Source organism: Canis lupus, chromosome 18 (genome assembly GCF_048164855.1).
Source record: "Canis lupus baileyi chromosome 18, mCanLup2.hap1, whole genome shotgun sequence".
In the NCBI taxonomy this organism is placed as follows: domain Eukaryota; kingdom Metazoa; phylum Chordata; class Mammalia; order Carnivora; family Canidae; genus Canis; species Canis lupus.
This window is the reverse complement of record NC_132855.1, coordinates 28641981-28666363: the sequence shown is the minus strand read 5'-3', so window position 1 is coordinate 28666363 and position 24383 is coordinate 28641981. Positions and strand designations below refer to the sequence as shown.

Genomic DNA, 24383 nt, shown 5'->3' with positions numbered 1-24383 from the left:
TCCGCGGCGGGTGCCCGGGGGCCCGCCCTGGGAATCGGGGGCCCAGCGCCCCCCGCCCCGCCCCCCGCCCCCCGCCCCGGATGTAGCGCTGGGTTCCCGGCTCGGATTCCCGCAGGTTACAGCATCCCAGGCGGGACCCCGACGCTGCCTGCCTTGCGTCTCCCAACCCCGGGGCTGGCGGCTTTAAGGGAACCTTTGTCGTAAGTTCAGCGCCAGGTGAAGCCAGAAGACGTGGGCTGCGACCAGCCCAGGCGAGGGGTCGGCGACACGACACCGCCGCCCCCAGCGCGCGCACACGCACACGCGCACACACACACACACACACACGCGCGCACACCCAGCTCATGCAGGAGCCGAGTTATGAATGAAAAGTTTGCGCTGCCAACGTGTTGCTGGAGGGGAGCAGTACTTAGCGGGGGCACCTTTGATGTGTCGTGGGGGGGGGGGACTTCAGTTCCAAGTCTATATACATTTAGAATTCTAGGCTCTTAAGAAAAGTTCCGGAGCCGCCTGGGGGCGGGGGGGGGAGGGTGGGATGTAATCAGTTTCTTAGCCGGTGGAAGGAGATGGGTAAATCGCAGACTCATTAAGGTGAACTGGGTAATTCAATGCCACGAGGGTGGCACAGTGGGGACGGGACGGGAGGCAGCGGAGGACAGGGGGCGTCCCCCGAGGGCCTGGCGGGCAGCGCTGGGCTCCGGAGCCATCGGCCCGCGGTCCGCGGCGAGGTGTCCGAGGCCTGCGCGTCGGCCGCGCGGTGCAGCGGGACTGAGCGGCTCTGCAGACCGAGGCCAGGTGGCGCGGAGCGGCGGCCTGCAGCCCGGAGCCGGGGACGCGCCGCTCAGGTGATTGCCCCCGGGAATTCTCCAGCCAGGCTGCTGCGCTCTAATTTCAGAAGGATGCGTCGCGTTTGTTTTCCCTGCCGGGAGGTGTGTGCAGTCTCCGAGAAGGAACTTTTAGGTTCGGTGACTGTGATATTTTCCAATCTGGGAGAAAGAGGCTGTCCACATATATTCCCCTTTTACGTACACTGGGCGTGCGTGCCTCTTGATGTGCGTGCATGCAGAATGTGGGAGTGGGTCAGAAGGGCTGAAAAAGTTGAACTTAACCTGGAAAAAAGAAAGTGAAGAGTTAACGGTATTCTCCCCAAAGGGTCTAACGACCCTACAACCAAACACTCCTACAACTAAATACTCTTGGTGTGTGGAGATGTCTCAGAAAGGGTAGGCTTTAGGAGTTACAGGTATTTAGGGTACAATCCATGTTTCCAAATCTTGCGAGCGTTATTGAAAGCTAGAGAAAGGGAGTAGGGAGTAGGTAGGTGGAGAATGTATGCTAAAGAAAAAAAAATTATTTGGAAAGAAAACATTTTGACATTTGGAAAGGTCTGGATGTTATTTTCTGATGCGCTGCAGATCTTTTAAATCCTGTAATTAATAACAGCACAGAATAAGTTGCAGTTAAGTAAATGAGGACAATTAAAATATCATGTTTGGAAAAGATATCTTTTGAAGTACTCTTTGGTACTTTGGATGTTTATTATGGAAATTACTGTGACTGAAAACTTGTTGTTTAATATATTTGCTTTTTACCACAAATAATTAGTCCTCCTTTTCCTTTTAAACTGCTATTCCAGTTTGGACCAATTTAATTACCCAAAGACCAAACCACTGTTGTGCCTTCTGGAAAGTATTTGCATTTAAAACTACTTAATAAGAATATTGTATTTCCAAAAAGACAAATAAGGTAGTCAGTTGTAAAACTTTCTTGTAATTTATTTTCATCCATTTTGTTTGAATGAGGCAGATCTCAAGAAGAGAGAATTTTCTTGGAATATGTCATTTTCTGTGTGAGGAGAAAGTGAATGTTTTCAGGTTTCAGTCACAAACAGGTGCAAATAGAGTGGGAATCCTGAGTCTGACCTTTGATTTTAGACTGCCAGCTAGAGGGAGAGGTGCTTTCCCAGCTCTCCTCCTGAATTGATCATCTTCACTCAGAATGGATATGGTTAGATGCATATAGGATTGTGCAAATTCAGGAATTAAGAGATTTAAATTAAGTACCACTTTATGGTTGGAAAGGGAGTGTTTTTTTTTTTCTTTCTTTCTTTCTCTTTTTTTCTTAAACCTCAGTCTTCCTGTTTCTTTCCCTCTGCAATTCAGCTTATTGGACTGGCCTTCATTGGAAAGTCAGACCAAACACTTCTTTGGCTACAGTGTTTGGCATATTAAACTGCTATCCTCTAAAAATAATGATGGCCTTTCTGAAATAAAAAAGGGACTTTTATATACTGTAACAGACTTTTATGACCACTACTATGCCCATTATTATGGTAGACAGTTGCTTCATGAAGTTACTGCCACTATATATATATACATATAAATAATTATTATATGTATTTGGGGTATGTTTGGAATGTATTTGGGTTTCTAAGAATTTTAAATCATGAAGCCAACTGACCGGTTAAGTTGTCTAACTATAGTTACAGTGATACACATAATTTAGATTTGTATTAATATCAACATCTAAGGATGTTTTACAGTTACACGGCTTTCATTTCTCTTCATTAGAATCACCTCTATTTTGAATTTGTTTAAATATTACAACATATTATACTGCAATTTACACCTGCTCAGCAGGGAAGGTGTAGGTTATTCTTAAATAGAGATATGGAGAAATAGCTAACAAGGAGAGTCATTTGAGAAACATATGGACATCATAAAATCCTTCTGTATGTAGCATCTGTACCTTCTCATTAGTGAAATATTGTAGTTATGGACATTTTTTATTACACTGAAATGTGGCTTTTTATTTTTGCTTCGATGGTTTTTTTTTGTTTTAAAATGTAATTATATTAATGTGTAAGTTGGTGTGGGGGCTTTTATTGTTTGAAGCCCTTTCCTTTCAATAAAGATGTCACACTTAGTTTTTATTGCACACATCCGCAGATTTATACAGTTGTTTCCTAGCTTGTTATTATAACTCTTACCTTTCTCAGATATTCTTCAAAACATTTGAGAGGCAGGTAGGAAGACATATTGTTCTCGTTTTCAGAAGAAGGCAGCAGGTACACCGATAGATCCAAGGTCACACACTAGTGAATCAGTGTGAAGCTAAGGGTAACATCTATATTTCTTGTATTCTGTTCGTAATAGCAAGCTGCTCCTGTGGCTATGTTAAATGATATTTTCATAAATTTATACATTCCTGGATTTTTAAAGTGCTTAGCTTTGTAGATATGCTGATCGGATTTTATATCCATCAATATGATCATAAGGGAATGGGTCCTTACTGTGGCCTGCTGATGGGGAGAACCGTGACCCCAGGAGCCAATGCTAAAACAAACATACACACCTGTGAGGGGTAGTCATTCTTGCTGTCAGTTCATATGCCGCACATTTCTCTGTCCCCACTGGCCCTACCTTATGAACTGCATACTGTCCTTTGAGTAGTCAAGGCTGCTTTGAATTTTATCAGCACATTCATCAAGCTTGAGGATCATCAGGCTCACTGGTGAGAGAACTCGGAATGTGATTTTTGAGAAGATAGGATATTGACTGAAGACAGTAATGGACTGTCCACTGCAGAGCCAGCCAATATCGATTAAGGATCATGTTTTTCTGGGTGTCAGGACACCCATCTTCTCTCATTAGCTCTGCGTCTTTGGCTGAACTTACAGAAATCAAAGTGAGGGTTTATGCAATTATCTGATTGTTTCTGTTCATGTAGATAATGTGTCTAGATAAATCAGACTTAAAAACACAACAAAAAAGAAAAGATGGCAACTTGTTCTTTTGTGGCGAAGGTACTCATGACTTTTCATTTTTTCAAATTCCCTGTTTTTCGAATCTCACTAGAATTTTTCAGGGTAATTGCCCACTTGATTTGCAACAACCAAGACTTATGATATTATATTGTTAGATTCAAAAGTGGAATACATTATCCATGATGCAGAAGAAAGCATTGTGTTGTCATAGAAAAAAAAAAAACATGTTATGCAAGGTTTGTTTATTGGGCTAAAATATTTTCAACATTTTCTAATAAGGCGATGGTACTAGGTGCTCTCTCTACTACGTTTATTTATTTACCGTCCTTTCCATAAATATATGGTTTATAGAAGGGGTTCATCCAAACATTTTTAAGTGTGAAAGAAATGCTGGAAAAAAAAGTTACTTTTCAAGTGTGGTTTGTCATTCGATATAACGGATTCTGTTTAAGGTCACAGAGAGAAGAAAACACCCATTTTTAATATTCTTTGCTATCCCAGGGAGAGTGTAGCATGCTGCTGGTGAGTCTGAGTAGAGTTGAAATTGCTGGAAATGGTACTTTCTTCCCATTTTTACAGAATCTATGATAAGGAGATTAGTGTGGATTAGTCTAGTTTGAATGCAGTAATGACAAGTGGAATTTGAAATGGCTAACGAAGGAAGGATAAGATTTGGTTCACTCAGATATCACTCAAGATATTTGGCAGCAAGTCACTGAAGTTACCTTTAGTTAAGCATTAAATAAACGTATTAGAGGATATTGACTCTATTTGTTTTCTGTTGCTTTGTAACACATTACCACAAATTTAGCAGCTTGAAGCAAGGCATGTTTATTATCTCCGTTTCATTGCTCAGGAGTCCACGTATGGCCCAATTGTATACTGTGTTCAGGGTCTCACCAGGTGTTGGTTAAACCTACAGTCCTATCAGAGGCTCACTTAGGGTGAAAATCTGCTTCCAGGCTTCCTTAGATTGTTGGAAGAATTTATCTCCTTGTGGTTGTAGGACTGCAGTCTCTATTTTCTTGCTGGTTGTCAGGAACCACTCTCAGCTCTTAGAGACCCTGCTGTTCTTTGCCATGTAGCACTCTCAAAAGTACTCTTACAACATGGCAGCCTACTTTTCAAAACCAGCAACTAAGAGTTGTGTCTCTAGTATGAGAAGACAATCTTTTATAACATAAGGGAATGACACATCACTTTTTGTCATGTAACATAACCTAATCAAGGCTGTGACATCCATCACCTTTGCCATATTGTGTTGAAAGCAAGTCACATACCCAAACTAAAGGGGAGGGGACTATACAAGCACGTGACTATTGGATGTATCTACCATGTTGACTAACTCATTGAATCTCTGGAATAGTCAACGTACCTGGCTTAGAAGCCACTCAGTCAAAAACAGTGCTGAGAATCTATCTGCAGAACTGTTTTGTGAGAAAATACTGCTCTGTTGGCATACCAGCTTCCATAGTAGAAGGTAAGCTCTGTATCATAAGAGAGTATTCTTCATATAACACCATGGGGTTCAGTTGCTCGTGGCCCCTAAAGGATGACAAATGTGTATTGCTGAAGGAAAGAAGGACAAAAAAATGTGAGCAAAAGATTGCTTAATGAAATGTTGAAGTTTTTGGATAGGCATGATGACCATCTGGAGACCGAGTTGGACTGGAGAGTAGCCGGACTCCTGCAACTCCTTAGAAAACTCTAGTAGCATTTAGGAGAATGCGGGTAGTGAGGCTTCATTTAGGAATGGTGGTAAGGGACAGGAAGGGCTGGCTGGGTAGGGAGAGACAGGTAGGGGGCTAAGTGCCTAGGCTCACCCAGGGGGCTAGAAACCAGGCTCTGGGAAATCCCAGGTGTGTAGAAATCTACTAGAGATTAACTGGACAGAAAGGAACACCTTGTTTGGGCTCATGATATTTGCAAGAACTCCTGGTTCATTCAAAATATAGATGGGATAGTCTCATGATACTTACAAATCCACCATGTTATTGACATGAAATTTACCAACTTCTCTGGTCAGTTTTCTATATAAGACCCACCATAAAAGCCCTCAGCAGCAACTTATTGGGGATCCATCTCACTCCAGAGAGCTTCTCTCTTTCCTTTCTCTTCTCACCTTCACTTAAACTTTCACTTCACCCTTTTGCCTGGGAGATTATTTCACTCTGTGAGACAAGAATCCTGCAACAGTGGTGGTAAGAAAGGAGTAGAAGCCTTTAAATAGATGACTCACTAGCAGACATGTTAGTCTAGGAATTGACTTAATTAGCCTTTAATATATTCCACATATGAAAGGTTTTTTTTTTTTAAAGGACTACTGCCACCAATCTTTGTACAAACTAGTACTATGATTTGGAGGTCCCCAACCTGGCCTCCCCTTATTTTTCAGGAGGGAACAGAGCCAGAGACCATCTCAGATCCATTGTACAGTGTGGTCTAATGAGTATCAGGTGTTGTGTAGGGGCATGGGGAGGGTCCTCTATTGAGCACAGCTGGAGCTCCAAGCACTTTGCAGGAGTGATTTTATCTAATCTGCCTCCCATCTCTGGCAACCTAGTTCCAATTTCCCTGGTTCTGCCACCCCTGCTTCCCTCCCAAGGAAATGGAGACTCGGAAAGGTTAAATACCTTGCCAAGGGTCATTCACCTATGAGTGGCACCAGGAGTTGAATCAGGTTCTGATTTCAAAGCCCATAGTCTTATAATACACATCCCTAACTCACAAGCAGTAAGTGAGGCTTCTAGGGGAAAAACTTGTTTTTCTTACTGAAGTGGATGTCGGCCCTACAATTGCTCTTGGGTTCCTTCATTCATCTTGTGAGAACTGGATCCTGGAGTATGAGGGTTAAAGAGAGGAGTGAGAGTGTGCTAACGTGCCTTCTTTTTTCCCAGCAGGAAGTACAGATTATAGGTCTGTCTTCCATCTAAAAGTAAGAATGTGGAGTGGAGGTTGTATATTTTTATTTCTACTTATCATTTTGGCAGAAATATAAAGCTCTGTGTCTCCTTTCTCTCCTATATGTAGATTTCTATTAAATTCAATTAGGAAGCGTTATGAATTCTCCTTGCCTCTTTGGTCATAGGGTTCTTTCTATAGCTTTTTCAGTAGATGCCACTGTTTTGATCTACTTGAAAAGTCTATTGAGACATTCTTTCCTTTGTTCTTCTATTACTCAGTCCCCCTTTCTACTCTGTGGTGCCTCTGAATTCTATTCATAGATCTTCTACTTTTTTTCCCTTCTGTTTTATGTACTTAAATCTCTTCTTTAAATGGATCTAGTTCCATTGATCGCAATCATTTGCTCAGATTCCCTTGCTGCTCTACTGCAAAATACAAGCTCAGTGTGGGACTCATCTGTATTTGGTTAATTTTACAGAGTTGTATCCCACATCCCAGCACAGTATGAGGAAGACTTTAAGGTTTCTCTGGGTATTTAAGTCAAAATGTAAGTATTTTAAACTGAATATCCTAAAGCAGCACTGTGATTGGATTATGTTAGGTCAGGTGCATACCTATGGACCACTCAACTGTGGCTTATTAGGGTCAGCTACAATAACCTAATCTCTGACAAGTTACAGCTCAGGAAACTGAAATAAACTTATCTTTTTCCATATGACTTAGATGTTCTAACTTAGCATAGGCCAGATTTGACTCTGAAAGCCCAGACTATTTAGCATGGCATACAGATTCTCTCATAGTCTGGACCTAGCCTATATTTATTACCTTTTCATTTTTAATTCTTTTTTTTAAAGATTTTATTTATTTATTCATGAGAGACAGAGAGAGAGAGAGGCAGAGGCAGAGGGAGAAGAGGCTCCATGCAGGGAGCCTGACGTGGGACTCAGTCCTGGGTGTCCAGCATCACGCCCTGGGCTGAAGGCGGGCGCTAAACCGCTGAGCCAGCGGGCTGCCCTCATTTTTAATTCTTGTCACTCCTTGCTGTATGGCTTTAAGTATATAAGCCCTAAGCTTGGAACTAGCACATGACTTAGGTTTTAGATATTAAACAACCAGCCTGACATGTGAAGAAAGGTCAAGATGTGAATGAGTGTGTGGGGGGAGGAGGGAGGAGATGGGAAACAAACAAAAGCAACGTTTCAGTTTTTCAGTTCCAGCATCCAGTCATTCTGGAGGCCATTCTATCTACCGCTGATTTTGTGCTTTTACATTATGTGAGCAAGAAGTTTTTCCATAAATTGAGTTTCTGTCACTTGTAATTGAGAGAGTACCGAATAGCCCAAGTTTCTTTCAGCCTAGGATTCTTTATGCTTTTTTTGAAACTGCTACCTCTGAAACTGTCAGTAGCCACTCAAAATCAGAGTGTTACTCCTCTGGGTTCTTATTTGGAAAGTGTACCCATTGGGGGGGGTGTACCTTCTCCGTGCTCCTTTTTCTCTGTGCCCAACTTCTGTCCCTCTGCTTTTGTGATGCTTCATCTGATTACTGTAGCTCACAGTGATCTCATTCTTTTCTGAATTCCTATAGTATTTAGGATTATAGCAGTGGTTTACACAAATTTGAATTTTATTATTAATTGAAAAAATTCATAATAAGGTTACTATATGAGTAAAATTGTTAAAGGAATTTGCATTTTTCTTGCCCAGAACAGCATCTTTAATTTATACTTTTGAAGTATCATGGTATATTTACTATATGGAATGATTTGCATATTTTTTGGTCTCTTTGCAATTCTGTGGCCCACTAGAGATCTATAGCATCTCATGCCTAGATGGAGAGAAGGGAAGGGGAGGTTTGGCTTCCTAATGAACACCCTTCCCAAATAAAACACCACAGGAAGAATGGTCTGATTTTAGCTAAGACTATGAGTCTGTGCAGTAAGAACCTAGGCTATTCTTATTAAACATTTTATGTAAGTATGTAGGAACACATAATAAAGTGAAAAAACTTTTACCTATAGATTTCACAAATTATAAAACCAGAACCAATGAGCCAACATTAAATGTGAACAGAATTGATGAAATTAAAAAGAACAACATTAAATTTTGTGACAAATGATGTATTCCTGAAGTTACACTGCCAGTGTTGCGTTTAAGAATATAAAGATGTAGCCTCAGATCTTGTTCTTATTTAATCTGTTTCTGTGTTTTATATATATGGATATATAATGGATAGAAAGTGTCCTTATAAAAATAAGATTAGCCTCCCCCCCCCCCCCCCCCACACACACACAATATTAACTTCAAGACTGCTGGTTCAGGTCAATCAGACTTCATTCATGAACAAAATTCTACTAGTAAGTAATCTTTAAGTGTCTGTTTTAATGAGGTATCACCTGATCACTCTATAGTATCTTTTTGTTCTCTTAAAGATGTGATCAGCACTGTGAAATTATTGAATTCTAAGACAAATGTGTAAGTCATATCCAGAGATTACAGGAATGGAGAACAGATAGTGTACAAACTACACACAGATAGCATGTATGCCTCACGTTCAAACATGATGATGATTTTAACCACTATTGTGCAGGTTACCTTTGGATGCCTTGCTACTATGTAGTGACTTGATCCATCCTTACCTTTTTTCTCATCAGACTTTATTTATTTAGCAAATTGCATGTTATTTTGCCTTCATCTAGTACTTGCCTGATTGAGAACACCAATCATAAAAAGTGGAATGAAAACTCCATGGTGGTTATTTTGTTTTAAGATGCTTATTCAGAAATTAATTAGAATATATTTATATTTATTTTATACTTTTAGATTATCATCCCTGTGATAACCCAAAATAGCAAAACAAAACTGTGCATTAAACTCATGGATTTCAGTTTGAAATACATAGTTCCAAATATTAATTGCCACTTAAAATATTTTACATCTTACTCTGTATTGTGTCATTGACTAGATTGGAAGCCCCGTTGAAGGCAGGGAGAATGTGCTCACTGTTTTTGTTTTTATTCTACGGCACTAAGTGTGTTTCTGTTAGTTGATGCCTAACAAGTGTTTGCTGACTGAACAACTCTTTATATGTTGTTGTTTCCTATGGCACTGTGAGCTCCTAAGGGCAGGGACTATTTTGTTTAATCTGTGGACTCCAGATGCCTAGCACAGCAACTCTTACATGAGAAATACTCAATAAATGCTCTGAAAGAAAGACTGGATGAGTTATTGACTCCTGCTTGTGTGTATATGTGTGCATGTGCATGTCTTCTTTTAGAACTCACGCTTCATATACAAGGCCTTTTAGCACTTGTATAGATTAGTGCTGTCTAATAGGATTTTCTTTGGTGATGGAAATATTCTGTGTCTGTGTTCTCCAATTGTCATAGTCACTAGACACATGTGACCTTTGAGCACTTGAAATGTAGTTAGGCTGAGAGCCTGAATTTGCTTTTATTTAATTTTAATTATAAAGCAGTGTCATGAGGTTGGTAGGCATCTCAGGTCCAGATATTGTGCCATCCATTCTCAAACTCATTGCACCAGCATTGCTACATTTTTTGGTTGTAATTTGGTGTTTTTGGAAGTCATTGTTTTTGGATAAATAGAAAGGGTTATATGACTTTACTTATTTATTTGAGTTACATTACTTTAAACACAGGTCGATATATTCCATCAAATTTGTTTCATTCTTTTCCCAAATGACCAACAACATTGCATGTCATCATCCCTTCAATCTCCCATCATTTGATTTGGGTTTTTATCATTTCCTTATTAGTGTATAGGTCTGACACTGATCACTTAATCAAATAAGTTTTACATACACTTTTTTTTTCTTAATTGCCCAGGTTTACTTGTGTTTGCTAGTCTCATTGTTTTAATCCTTTTCTCTCCTTAATAAACCATTTAAACTTGCATTCTCTATTTGATCATTATCATTATTATCATCATTGTTCATGAAGTGTTTATAATAGTTTGTATTTGATGTACTAATGTCTGCTGATATTCTGATTTCAAATTTATGTACTTTATTTATTTATTTATTTATTTTAAAGATTTTATTTATTTATTCATGAGAAACAGAGAGGAGAGGGAGAGAGGCAGAGATACAGGCAGAGGGAGAAGTAGGCTCCATCCAGGGAGGCCGACATGGGACTCGATCCCGGGTCTCCAGGATCACGCCCTGGGCTGAAGGCGGTGCTAAACCGCTGAGCCACCCGGGCTGCCCAATTTATGTACTTAAAAAAAAAAAGATGTATTTATTATTTTAGAGAGAGAAAGAGCACCCGTACTGGGGGGGGGGGAGGGGAAAATGGAGAGGGAGAGAGAGAATCTTGAGCAGGCTTTCCACTGAATCCAGAGCCGGACTCAGGGCTCCATCCTAGGTTCCTGAGATCATGATCTGAGCTGAAATCAAGAGTCTGACACTTAACCCACAGAACCACCCAGGCACTCCATCAAGTTTACATATTCTTAAAAATGTCTGAATATTCCTTTTCTTCTGTTGGCTGTTTTGCTTTTCATATTTTTTATCCTTTCTGGTAGAGAAAAAGAATGAAGTGACGTCATACACACTTAAACATATGATGACTCAATCCTTATGTGTAAGATATAATCCCAACATAAAAAGTTTCACAGCTGGTATCAATTGCATGACATCAGTGCAACAAGATTTTCCCTTTAGAAAGATAAGGATTGCTTCAAGTAAGTGGCCAAGGTCTTTTATACAACTTGTGGCACTTTAGGAGCAAGTCTTCTATTTAAATCCATCATATATTCATTGAACCTTGTTATTGGGTATGTTTGTATGTGTTGTCTCATTTAATTCTTTTGAGAATGCTAATCTGGTAATAGTGGTTAGAAACTAAATAGAGACTAAATATTCAAAGAAACTGAAGTAAACTCTGCTGACAAGCAGAAACATTTGAGAATTTTCCACTCATTCCCTACTCCTAGAGATTTAATAGTTGTTTTAAATGGCAGAATTTGAAAACAGACTTTGGTGTGGAGACTTGCCTTTCTTCATTCTTTAGTCTAGTGTATTATTTCCCAAATTTAATATGCATCAGAATTTCTTTACAGGGTTATACACTCAAGCCTTTAAAGTATACTTTATGGCTGACTTAGCTCCCTTTCCAAGACAGTTTTGTCAATATGAAATTTTCTATCTTGAAACCTACTACCCAAAAGATGCATCTTGTTTGTATTTCTTCCAACATAGGGCTACTCATTGAGAGAATCTGTCATTCTGCTTCTGAATAGATTTCAAAGACTAAGACAAAAACTCAGAAATATATAGAATTTTAAACTCATGACTTGCGAATTGTGTTTTGGTCACATGATTGTTTTCATCTGCCTCTTAATGGTGAGAAGCTAGCACTGCATTATCTTCTGCTCCAACTTGCCTTATCCTAAAAATACCTAATTGTATGTATTATGCATTATGTTCATTTTAGACAGGTTGGGGAAATGAGGAAGAGAACTTTGTTTTGTGACTTGCGCCATAAATATTTTTTAATCTACCTGTTTGACCCAAATTTTGAAAGTTACCTGCATTAAAATGAAAATTTGATGAGCTTAGCATTGTAGTGAAACAATAGTTATTTGCTTTCATTTATAAAATTTCAGTAAAAACCATTGTGAAACCATGTGAGCTAGCTTGTTCACTAAGAACACCTTTTTGGAGTTACCGTTTTTTCTTTATGAAAACAAATGTAATATACTTCTGAGTATATAATTTGAGTTTAATGCTAAGCCTACTCAAGGCGAATGAGAAAATGTAAACCAAGTGGAATGGGATTTTAGAATAAAGGCTACGGTTCTAATTTCTTTAGAATATCAGGTCTGAAATATTCTTGGGGAAATTAATTTTTGAATAACTATTAGAAACACATTAAATTTTATTTCATATAATGTTTTTTGTATATCTTATAAACCCTATATCGTGTTATTTTTGTTTAAACATGAAATCATATTTTAAAGAGATTACACAATAAAACCAAATATTTTGCATTTCCTCATGTAGTTGCCATTTTAAGTGCTTTTCATTCCTTTCATTCCTTCATTTCCTTTTATGCTTTCATACTATTTTCATCTGGTATCATCTTCCTTCTGCCTGGAGGGCTTCCTTTAACTATTCATGTGGCAAAGGTCTGCTAGTGATGAATTTTTTCAGCTTTTGTATATCAGAAAACATCTTTATTTCACTTTCACTTTATAAGATTTTTGTTGGTTATAGAATTCTAAATTGACAGTATTTCCCTTTCATACTTTAACGATGTTGCTCCACTGTTTTCTTCCTTGCATTATTTTTTATGAGAAATCTGCTGTCATCCTTATTTTCATATACAACGTGTCCTTAAACATTTTCCTTTTTTCACTGGTTTTGAAAAATTTGATTATGGTGTGTCTTGGTATGGCTTTCCTCATGTTCCTTGTAATTTGGGTTCATTGAACTTCTTAGATTTATGGATTTATCTTTTCTTTCAAATTTTGAAAGAACGTAGTTATTTTTCCTCCCAAATTTGTTTGGTTTCCCTGGTCTCCCAACTCTCTTTCAGGAATTCCAATTAGGTATATATTAGGATCACTGATAATCTGTTTCTTTTTTTTCATCTCTGTGTTTCATTTTGGATAGTTTCTATTGCTGTGTCTTCAGGTTCACTACCAGTAAGCCCATTTAGTGTTTTTTTTTTTTATTTTTAATCACATATATTGTAGTCTTCATCTCTTGAGTTTAAAATAGATGTTTTAAAAATCTTCCATGTCTCTAACTTTTTTAAGCACATGGAATAGATTCATGATAACCATTTTAATGGCCTTGTCTGCAAATTCTAACATCTTTTTAATTCTTGACCAGTTTTGTTGGGTTGATTTTTCTCTTTGTTATGGTTTATATTTTCCTGCTTCTTTGGGTGCCTGGTAGTTTTTGATGGATACCAGAGATTGTGAATTTTACCTTGTAGAGTGCGGGATATTTTTGTATCCCTATAAATCTTCTTAAATGTGTTTTTCATGTGATACAATTAGTTTCTTGGAAAAAGTTTGATCTTTTCAGGTCTTGTTCAGCTTTACCCCAATCCGCATGAATTCTAATGTTTTCCAGTATGGCTGGGGGGAACGCACAATTCTCAACCTTAAGTGAGTGCTCTGTACTGTTCCCTTTAATCCTTTCTGGTGGTTCTTTCCCTGGCCATGCGTTGTTTCCCTTATATATTGTGATCAATACTTTGATCACAGCTGATCAGTACTTTGCTGAGTCTTTGAGGGTTATCTGCAGATCTTTGGAGATCTCTCTGTGTTCAACTACCTTTTTTTCTGGTAGAAGAAATCTGGGGATTTCTAGCTTCTCTGATCTCCTTATATTCTTAGGTACATCTCTTCAGTTCAGGGATTGTGCTGGCTCTGCCTTGTTTTTTCTTCCCTGAGCTATTGTCTAGAAGCTGGAACAGTCATAGAGCTCATGTCATCAGTTTCCCATTTCTTAGGGTTTGCATTATGTTTCCTGTTTCTTCAGGATTATTGCCTGATATCCAGTGTCTTGAAAACTGTTGTTTCATACATTTTGTATAGCACTTCAGAGAGCATGCATTTCCCATCCCTGTTATTCTGTCTTGACTAGAAGTGCATATACTCAGGGTGCCTGGGTGGCTCAGTGGTTGAGCGTCAGCTTTTGGCTCGGGGTGATCCTGAAGTCCCGGGATTGAGTCCCACATTGGGCTCTTTGCGTGGAGCCTGCTTCTCTCTCTGCCTCTCACTCTTTCTGTCATGAATAAATAAATAAAATCTTTTAAAAAATGAATATCCTCCATTGATTTTTCTCTTCCATGTAAAGTATTATTGGTTAATATAATTTTGGAGATGATTTAAGTATTTAATACTCACTTTAATGTAGTTTATTGTGATAGTCTTTTTTAGTTTTCAGTATTTTCCAAACCTTTAATAATGAATACTTTGTACTACATATTTTCAAAAATTAAGTTTTAATAGTCATTTATGTCCTGTATTATGCTTGATGATTTTAATTATTGCTCTAGCTATTCAAAATTATTCTTAAAGTAAGTCAGTCATAAAATAAGAAGTTAAGTTTGTTAAGCATAAGAATTCACATACTTGTAAGTGGATAAAAGATGTTAATATAGGGAAATACTCTGTCCTATTAGCTTGTTTTTTTTTAAGATTTTATTTATTTATTCATAGAGATGCAGAGAGAGAGAGAGGCAGAGACACAGGCAGAGGGAGAAGCAGGCTCCATGCAGAGAGCCTGACGTGGGACACGATCCAGGGTCTCCAGGATCACGCCCTGGGCTGCAGGTGGTGCTAAACCGCTGCACCACCGGGGCTGCCCTTAGCTTGTTTTTTTTAAGAAGAATTGAAGTCAGGTAGTTTGTAATAATATACTCTTGAATTTATATCATGTGAGTGATCGTAAAACAGCTAATAAATTACTGTCTCTTAAATTGTGTCACTTTTTTTGGAGTTCCTTTTTATATTTACTTAAGAAATTTAGTAGTTCTATAGTTCATGAGTAGGTTTTTAGAATGTTCACATGTCAAGTAGTAGTGAACTATGTGCTGGTGAACCTATTTTATTTTTAGTTTTCTCTAGTATTTGAATGATAAAATATAGCACTGTGAACTAATATGAGAATAGAGTGTCAAAATTCAGGAGCACATCTTGCTTTAGCGCATGCATGTTGTTACTTCAAGCATTTTCTGGCAGTAAGGGCACAATTGACTGTGTTAATTTAAAAGAATCTTTGAGGTGGTATAGTTCCATATGCTGTAGGAATATGTCAATGATTTTTTGTATTTTACAATTTGAGTTTTTAATGTAGTCTTTTGAAAGCTAGTTTTTAGGCATGGCAAGAAGACTAGAGTTGCTTTAGAATTCTTAGGAAAATAATTTTGTAAGAACAAATTAAAATTAACTTTAACTTTCTTCAGTGCTGTCATAAATACCAGCACGATGAAGCCAAAATTGTGGCAATGTTACAGTGCTCTGTTTCCAATATTTAAGCATAAAGGTTAGGACAGATTTATATTCTCTTGTAAAACTGAACCAAAATATAAATTATTTATAGAATTTTTAAGAACAGAATCTTAAAAAATTGAATACCACTCTATCGTGGAGACTGCTAGTTATCTCCCCGTATCTCCTTTCCCCATCTTCCTCAAACCCAGAGTTTCTGAATTTTGCTGAGATCAGACCCTGCAGAATAAAGATGACATTTCTCAGCCTCCCTTGCAGCTAGGAATTGTGCCACGTGGCAAAATTCTGGCCATAGGAAGTACGTAGAAGTGATTTGTATGACTTCCAAATGGGCCATTAAAGCACAGGGGAGTGCTGTTTTCTCCCTTCTCACTTGATGGAATGTGGATATGGTGGTGTATTGTCTTAGACCATGGTAAGAGGCCAGCCAGCATTCTAAGGATAGCAGAACAACAAGATTTCTTTTAAAAAGCCTGGAACAATGATATGACTTCTTGAGGCAGAGCTGCCATACTAGCTCAGAGCTTTATGTGAGTGAGGAATAAACTTCTCTCTTATTTAAGCCACTGTTATTTTGGGTCTCTGCCACACACAGATAAAGCTCTATACACTGTTCTCACAATTTTTTTGTTTATAAGATACATTAGCCATTAATTTTTATAACTAAGCTTGAGAGGAACAAGGGATCATGCATCATAGAGATCAAAACTTCTTCATGGGGCATCATTAAAAAAAATTGGACTATTCTAATATCTATCACCTAAAGAGGACAGCATAATCAGTGATGTTTCTTCTCCAAGAAATGTAAATAGAAATTTGAGGCACGTAATTCTTATGTTGATTTTTGAAGAAAAGGCTTGGGAAAAGAGAGAAAGCTAAGCTATTCAGCTTTCTACTTGCTCACAGTCACCAATTTTTTTTTTAATTTTCCATATTTTGTATTCCATAGTTGTCAAATCCTGAAGTCCACTTTTCACTCCCAGTGTGAAATGGCTCCCTGTGGCATTTTACAGTTTACTACTATTCCCCTTTTTGGAATATATCATCCCTGGGTTTTTGGGATGTCAAATCCTGACAGTTTCCTCCTCTGCCTCTGCTCTCTCCTCAGTCTCTTCCATGGGATCTTCTCCAGTCCACCCTTTCTCTGTGCACATACTCTGATTCTTGGCTTACCATTCCTTTCACTTCTGTTGGGGAGATCACAGACTGCAGCTCATGGGCATGTTTTGTTGATATCACAGAATTTAAAGAAACATTGAATTAATTGACTATACTTAAAAAATCAGGATATTTAACATGAAATCCAGATTTTTGACTTTTTGTGACCAAGAAGAAGATCTGACAGTACTACATCTACATTCCCAATGGCATTGGGGTGATTGGAGCTGAGTGATAACTGCTTTTTTAAGATGAGATCTGTTCTTTCCTCTTATAATCTCCATTCCCAATGCTCACATCTGGTGTTTTATTTATTTTCATTACTTGCCTGATCTTTTAGGCATTTAAGTTTATGATTTATGATACTCATCTTCCTGTGTAATTTAAGTTTTAAATTAATTGTTTTTATTTTTAAAGATTTTATTTATTCGTGAGACACACACACACACACACACACACACACACACACACACAGGCAGAGACATAGGCAGAGGAAGAAGCAGGCTCCATGCAGGGAGCCTGGTGTGGGACTCAATCCTTAACCGTTGAGCCACCCAGGTGTCTGGAATTAATTGTTTTTAAAAATGATTTCCGGGCAGTGCTGGTGGCTCAGTGGTTTAGCGCCACCTTCAGCCCAGGATGTGGTCCTGAAGTCCCGGGATCGAGTCCCACATCAGGCTCCCTGCATGGAGCCTGCTTCTCCCTCTGCCGGGGTATCTCTGCCTCTCTCTGTGTGTCTCTCATGAACAAACAAATAAAAAAATCTTAAAAAAAAAATAAGATTTCCTGGGGTGCCTGAGTGTCTCAGTCTGTTAAGCATCTAACTTCTGCTCAGGTAGGTCATCATCCTGTGGTCCTGGTTTCCAGCCTTATGTCAGACTCCCTGCAAAGCAGGGGACTTTGCTTCTCCCTTTGCCACTGCCCCTCCCCCTGCTTGTGCTCTCTCATTCTCTCTCTGTCTTTCACTCTCTCAGATAAATAAAATCTTTTTTAAAAAGCAATTTCTCTGTCTCTCCTCCGAGTTTTTAATTCCTTTCTCTTCCTTTTCAATTCCAATTCCTCCTCCCCATGTCTGCTATTATTTTCCTAATTAGAGTATTTTGTTGTCTCTCACCCGGCTTATTTGCAGCAGACACCGAACTGATTTTTATGCCTCTTATATTACTCAAATTATTTAATCACTCTCCACACTGCTTCTAGAGTGACCTTTCTAAAAATTTTAGTGTCATTCTATGCAGCCTCAAGACTTTGAGTGGCTCCCCTGACATCTGGATGACTTCAGACTCCTTAGCATTGGTATAATGTAAAATGGTGCAACCACTTTGGAAAACAGTCTAGCAGTTCCCCAAAAAGTTAAATGTAGAATTACCATATTCCCCAGCACTTCCACTTCTAGGTATATGCCTGAGGGAATGAAAAACATATTTCTAGACAAAAGCTGTACATGCTTGTTCATAGCCATTTATAATAGCCAAAAAGTGGAAACAACTGAAATGTCTACCGGCTGATGAATAGATAAACAAAATGTGGTAAATGCACACAATGGAAAATCCTGGGACATAAAAAAAGAATGATGTATTGATGGATGAACCTTGAAAACATTATGCTAAGTTAAAGGAGCCTGACTTACAAGGCCTTTTGTAAGGTCGCATATTGTATAATTCCATTTATACTTCAGAGATAAGAGTAGAGTATTGGTTGTCAGGGACTGGGTTGCGGGGTGGAATGGCATGTGACTACTAATGCACATAGGTTTCTTTCTGAGAGTGATGAAGATGTTCTGGAATCACATGGGGCTGATGGTTGTACAGCTCTGTGCGTCTACTAAAAAAAAAAAAATCAATGAATTGTACAGGTTGAGAGGGTGAATTTTGTGGTATGTGAATTCTACCTCAAAAGAATGAATCAAAGGCCATAACAGACCTGACCTTTACTGATCTTTCCAGTCTCATTTCCTGATACTTTTTTTCCCCCTACATCCCCCACCTGCCCCTCTCTCCCTGGTGTACTAATCTACTGACTGTTCTAAGAGTTCCATGTTGCCTCTCAGTGGTATCCATTTGCACGTTTCTGCCAGAAGAATCCTTCCCCCCTTACATTTGGAGAATTCCTGATTTTCCTTCAAGTTTTAGTTCAGATCTCATTAACTTGGGGTTTCTTATACAAATGCTGCTGGATTACTTAAGAGGAGGGTTAGGTAGATCTTCCAGAGCCAAGCAGGAGCATCTACAAAATGAAGGGAGATGAACTTTAATGAATTTATCCAAATTTTGAAATCAGAAAATCTAGAAAAAAGCTCTTTTAATTTCATGGTGCATGTAAGTGCTCATGTTTTATAGTTTTTAATTTTAAATAAAATATGGTGGGCTAGGTGTGGGGAACTATATTTTAAAGCAACTGTCTCATAAGCATCTTAATCCAGTTTTGCTGACTCCACACCTCATTCCTCCTTCCCTGTGTAGGTTAGGAGCATTTCCTTGGTGACCCCCACATGCCCTCGGCATCCACTGTCATCCTGAATGGTAACGGTTCATTTTTCTGTCTCACCATTTAAGATTCCTTGGGGATAGCTGTGTGTCTTTCATTTTCCTATTTTTACAAGTAAATCCTCATGATTCTCCAAAGAAAGTGTTTGGCAGATTTTGAACAAATGAGTGGACATATTCAGTGGCATCAAATGTAGGCATATGGGAGAGATAGCTTATGTTTGCTTTACTGAAAATCAGAGATCTGTGGATTAAGAAATGCTATGCAATTAGATCGCTTCATTAAAACAACCTGATGTCTTTTGTCCCTGCCCCCCAGCCTTTAAAAAGTTATTTCAAAAAGAATAGATTAATAGAATGTGAGAATTTTTACTTTTCTCAGTCTATGCACCTGAGGAAGGTGTTAGATAGAAGGCCTAAAGTGGGTATTAAAATGGCACTTTGCCCAACAGATTTTTAAAGTGTCTTTCTATACTTTTCAAAGCAGTCTTTCTTCCCTTTTCATGTCAGAATATTCGTAAGTTAAAATTCATGTGCTAACAGTAACTCCCAGTTAGGATTTTTTTTAGTGTGCAGTGGCATTAGTGGCTGGTTAATGTTTTCTCTTTGAAAAATGTGATTATACTAAATTATTTGTAAATGATCCCTGACTTTTTTACCTTTGGTTTTTAAAACTAGAAACACTTTCCTATCCTAGAGTGTTTCATTTCCCAGAATCAGACTCTAAGACAAAGGTTGGAGAGCAGGTAGTTTCTTTAGGAGGCAAAGAACCTATGAGTGGGAATAGGAAAGGTAGTCAGTAAAGGATGTCTATTAAGCCAGGTACCATTTTGGGCAACTGAAGCTTAATTCTTTTTGGGAAACTGCAAGAAGACATCCCTTAGAATTGTCTACCCAAGGAGCTTCCTTGCTTTTTGGGTATTATACCTTAGAACCAGTTACTCCTTAGTTGAAGGCTGCTTCCCCGCCTGCTGTAGAGGTCCAGAGAAAACCCTCAAGTGACAAAATAGAAGTGTTGGCAGTTGAAAGTCTGTGGGCACACATTTGAGTAGTAATGGCCAGGGGATGTGGGCAGGCATCAACAGTATCTGTTGTATATGGAGATGCTACACCATAGTGAGGGGAGTGCTAAAGTGTGAAAAATATCAAAATTTAATTTAACATTACTCAAGCGTTTACTCAGCCATCCATCAAATACCTACTATGTGTTAAATACTGTGCTGGGGTATACTGATTTGCTTGTGAGCCTCTTAGCTGTTTAAAACTCGGATTCTTCATTTATAAAGATAACTTATTTTCTTCCTTTCAAAGTTGTGATACAGAGGGATGATATTCCTGAAAATACTTTGAAATGTTAAAAGCAGTATTTCAAATTTATTATTATGGTATTGACCCGAATTTATTCCGATAAAGCCATAAAAATGAGGTTAGGCCATTAACTTGTCTCTTATCAGGGATATGTTAGCCAGTCAAAAGCTTTTTTTTTTTTTTTTCTGGCCTCTAGCTGCAGTTTGTATAAGATAGTAGATTTATAAGTTCATAAAAGGAATCCGGTACCATGGGATGGCTATTTTTAGTCAGTTGGCAGTGTAGGCATCCCAGGGAAAGTAGATAAAATGAACCTTAAAGTAATAGGTAGGAATTAGCTATCTGGACATAGGGAATTTGTGAAGGGACAGTGTATTCCAGGAGAGCGTGTTAAGTCCAAAAGACAGTGCAGGTGCGAACTGTCTCAGTGCCCAGGTTAAGCTTTCCGGCCCATGGGCTGGCCATGACAGGGTGACATTGTGTCTCTGTTTCTAACTAACTGTGTGGTATCTGCCTGGTTACTTCAGTTTTCTTAGCCTTTCTTTCTTTAATTATAAATTGGGGATCCTAGTACTATCTACACTATAAGACTGTTGTAAGGATATGTTGTAAAGATACATAAGATACATTATGTAAGGCAGTTAGAATAAATTCTCAGTAACCTCATCTGTGGCTTTTGGTATCAGTATAGTTTCAGGTTACAAAGTCATATTGCCTAAAGATGCACCTAGTCCCATGCAACAGATTTCTTAAAGTATGGAGTGTTAGTACTACAACATCTGCAAGAAAAAAAGATCATGAAGTTAAAAGAGTTTGATAAACCCTGTGTGCCATAATTGGATGTCACGGATAGTCATATTAAGATATTAACATTTGTGAAAAATCTGGGAGTAAATGGATCTTTTTGACTGTTTAATACTGTGCATTAAATTTCTTTAATCACCAGTTTCTATTAGATACCAATTCACATTGGATATTCCTTGGGAAATGTTAATTTGTAGAGCTTCATAAAATGGATCAAGCAAGTTCCCAATAATTATACATCCACCTTAATAATGTCTACCAAAGAAATCATGTCTTAAGGACTTGTAAATGTCTTTAAATAATCTGACCTTTGCTCAAAATATTTTTTGAGATTCTCTCTGTAGATATGCCTCTGAGCCAATTGATTAGTCCCCCTGCATCAATCATTATGTGATCTTGTACATATTTCATTCCTCATTCTCTGCAGAGAATTGTATCACTTGTGCTGTGATTCCTCCTAGGCTTCAGATCTGTTCAGAATGATGTTTTTTTGGCCTCACTTGAGATAATTTAAAGAACATTCCCCAGACAATTCTGAAACTCGACTTCCAAAAATACTTGGAGTAATGCCACCATCATTAAACTAAGTGGGTAACTTTCAAGGTGAATGGTTTTAAAAGGGACAACTTCTTAGATGTATATTTTCTCTGCAGAATAAATGATTTGTCATTTTATAGTCATACAAGGAGTACTGAGTTCCTACTGTGCGCTTGTCTCTGAGGTCATTATGGTCAAGTTTGGGCAAGTGTTCATAGTCTAGTTGGGGAGAAATAAATATTCAAAAGTAATAGCCATAGAAGGGAATTAATATAGTTAGAGAAAGACCAGAGTATTATGAAAGTAGAGAGGAAAGGCTCTTCCTTGGGGGTCAAAAAAAGCTTCTGAATAGCAAAGCTGCTTCCAATGAGCCTTGACGACCATGTGAACAACTGGGAGAGGATATTTCAGGCTGAGAGAAGTAAAAGTCCAGAGGCCCAGAGATGTGAGAGAGAGTGGGGGGAACTACAGCCACGTGAATGCAAGTAGAGTTTAGGCTTCTCCTGTGAAAGCAAAGCTGATGAGCCTGCGAAGCCAGATGAAGTCCTGATAGCTTTGTAAGTGCTAGGGGATGGACTGTGGAGTTTACCCTCCAGCTGGTAGAACACCATTGATAGATTACTAAATAAGTGTGGCTATAGTCATCATTTTAAAGATACTATTTTGGTAGCACTATGTAGCTGAGGTGGTATAGGGAAAGACAGGAGGCAAGGAGCTTGGGAGGCTGTTGTAGTGGTCCAGGCAAGAGTGAGTAGAAGCTAAGGTAGCAAGAGGAATGATGAGGAAGAGTGAATAGTTTTGAAGTATATTTAGGAGATGAGAAAGTAGATTGTCATGAAGGAGTAGCTAAGGAGAATAAAAGAAAGGGCGAGTCTGGGATGCTTTCACATGAGGCAGGGTTGTATACTGGCACCATTTGGTTTGATTGGGATTCATGAAAGAAACACATTTTGTGGAACATTTGCTGAGTTCTGTTTTGCGTTTGTTGAGTTTGAAATACTTATTTCAATTTATACTTTTATTGATTCCCAGAGTTAACTACTCTATGCTAGATAATGTGCTAGACTCTGAGGATACAGCAAGAAAAGAGTCACAATGTTCCATGTGCCTGTGAAGCTTACAGCCTACTGGGAGAGACAGACATAAACAAATGATTACCCAACTAATTAATTTGTAAGTAAATAAGAAGGGGACCTAACTCATAAGGCATTGTGCGATCCATTCTGGTGCTTAGCAGAACAGTCTGGTTTGCTAAGTGATAGGGATTTAAGGTCATTGGTAAATTGTTGGTTAACTAAAACCATTAGTGAGATTGCCTAGAGTGGATTTGCAAAATGAATGGGAAAGGGAACTGAGGTTAGAATAACACGAACATTTAAGGAGGATGGTGAATGAAATAAATTCTAAGATGAATTTGAAAAAGCATGACAGGGTAGTTGAAAGTTGTGTGGAAACGGTTGGAAATGTGGCAGAGAGATTAAATAAAATAGGTACACAAAAGTTTCCATGGACCAGTAGCTGCAAGTCCATGTTGGCTCTAGCAAGAGCAGATACAGTAGAGTGATAGGTGCGTAAGCCATATAGCCATGTAGTGGTGACCTGGAGCTGGCTTATACTGATTTGTGAGAGTCAGATTGTTAAATTTTCAGGAGTTGTACAAGCTGGTTGTTAAACATAGCCATTACTGTAAACTGAATTATGTATACTTACAATTAAATAATTTGTATTAAAAATAAGTATAATAAATGTTCAAAATCCATCCTTCCTACTTGCTTTAGTGCATTTCTTATTGTCTGTGGTCTTTTTTTTTTTTTAAAAGGTTTTATTTATTTAATCGAGAGAGAGAGACAGAGGCAGAGACAGGCAGAGGGAGAAGCAGGCTCCATGCAGGGAGCCTGACGTGACTCAATCCCGGGTCTCCAGGATCACGCCCTGGGCTGCAGGTGGTGCTAAACTGCTGAGCCACCTGGGCTGCCCTGTCTGTGCTCTTAAAGTTATTTATGTCTAGAGTAACTGAACTCTACACCTGAAACAAATGAAGTACTGTCTCTTGGCTAATTGAATATAAATAAAATTTTAAAAAGGTTATTTACATCTATTTTGTCTGGATAATGGATGTACCCTATAATGTTCTGCTACTGTATATCTCTTCTGGAGTCTGCGTTCATTGACTTCACTTTGGTATCTTGCAGTTTGCCATAGTGAGAGTATTTATACCATGGAAATTGGCAAATGGTGCAAATGTGAGATTTTGTTTTGCTGTTTTCTAGACTTTTTTTTTTTATGATAATCACACAGAGAGAGAGAGAGAGAGGGGCAGAGACATAGGCAGAGGGAGAAGCAGGCTCCATGCACTGGGAGCCCGATGTGGGATTCGGTCCCCGGTCTCCAGGATCGTGCCCTAGGCCAAAGGCAGGTGCCAAACCGCTG

At 38.6% G+C, this 24383-nt stretch overlaps 1 protein-coding gene across 3 annotated transcripts in view; it reads left to right on the top strand.

Moving 5' to 3' along the window:
• The window catches only part of HDAC9 (histone deacetylase 9), a 911611-nt gene that overhangs the window by 301 nt on the left and 886927 nt on the right, over positions 1-24383 (top strand). The window contains exon 1 of one of the 3 annotated variants that reach the window (XM_072783866.1): positions 19324-19340. The exons of the other annotated variants lie outside the window; for them this stretch is intronic. The gene's annotated coding sequence lies outside the window, so the exon portion shown is untranslated. Of the gene's footprint in view, positions 1-19323; positions 19341-24383 lie in introns of those variants that run through there. 3 annotated transcript variants of the gene reach the window in all.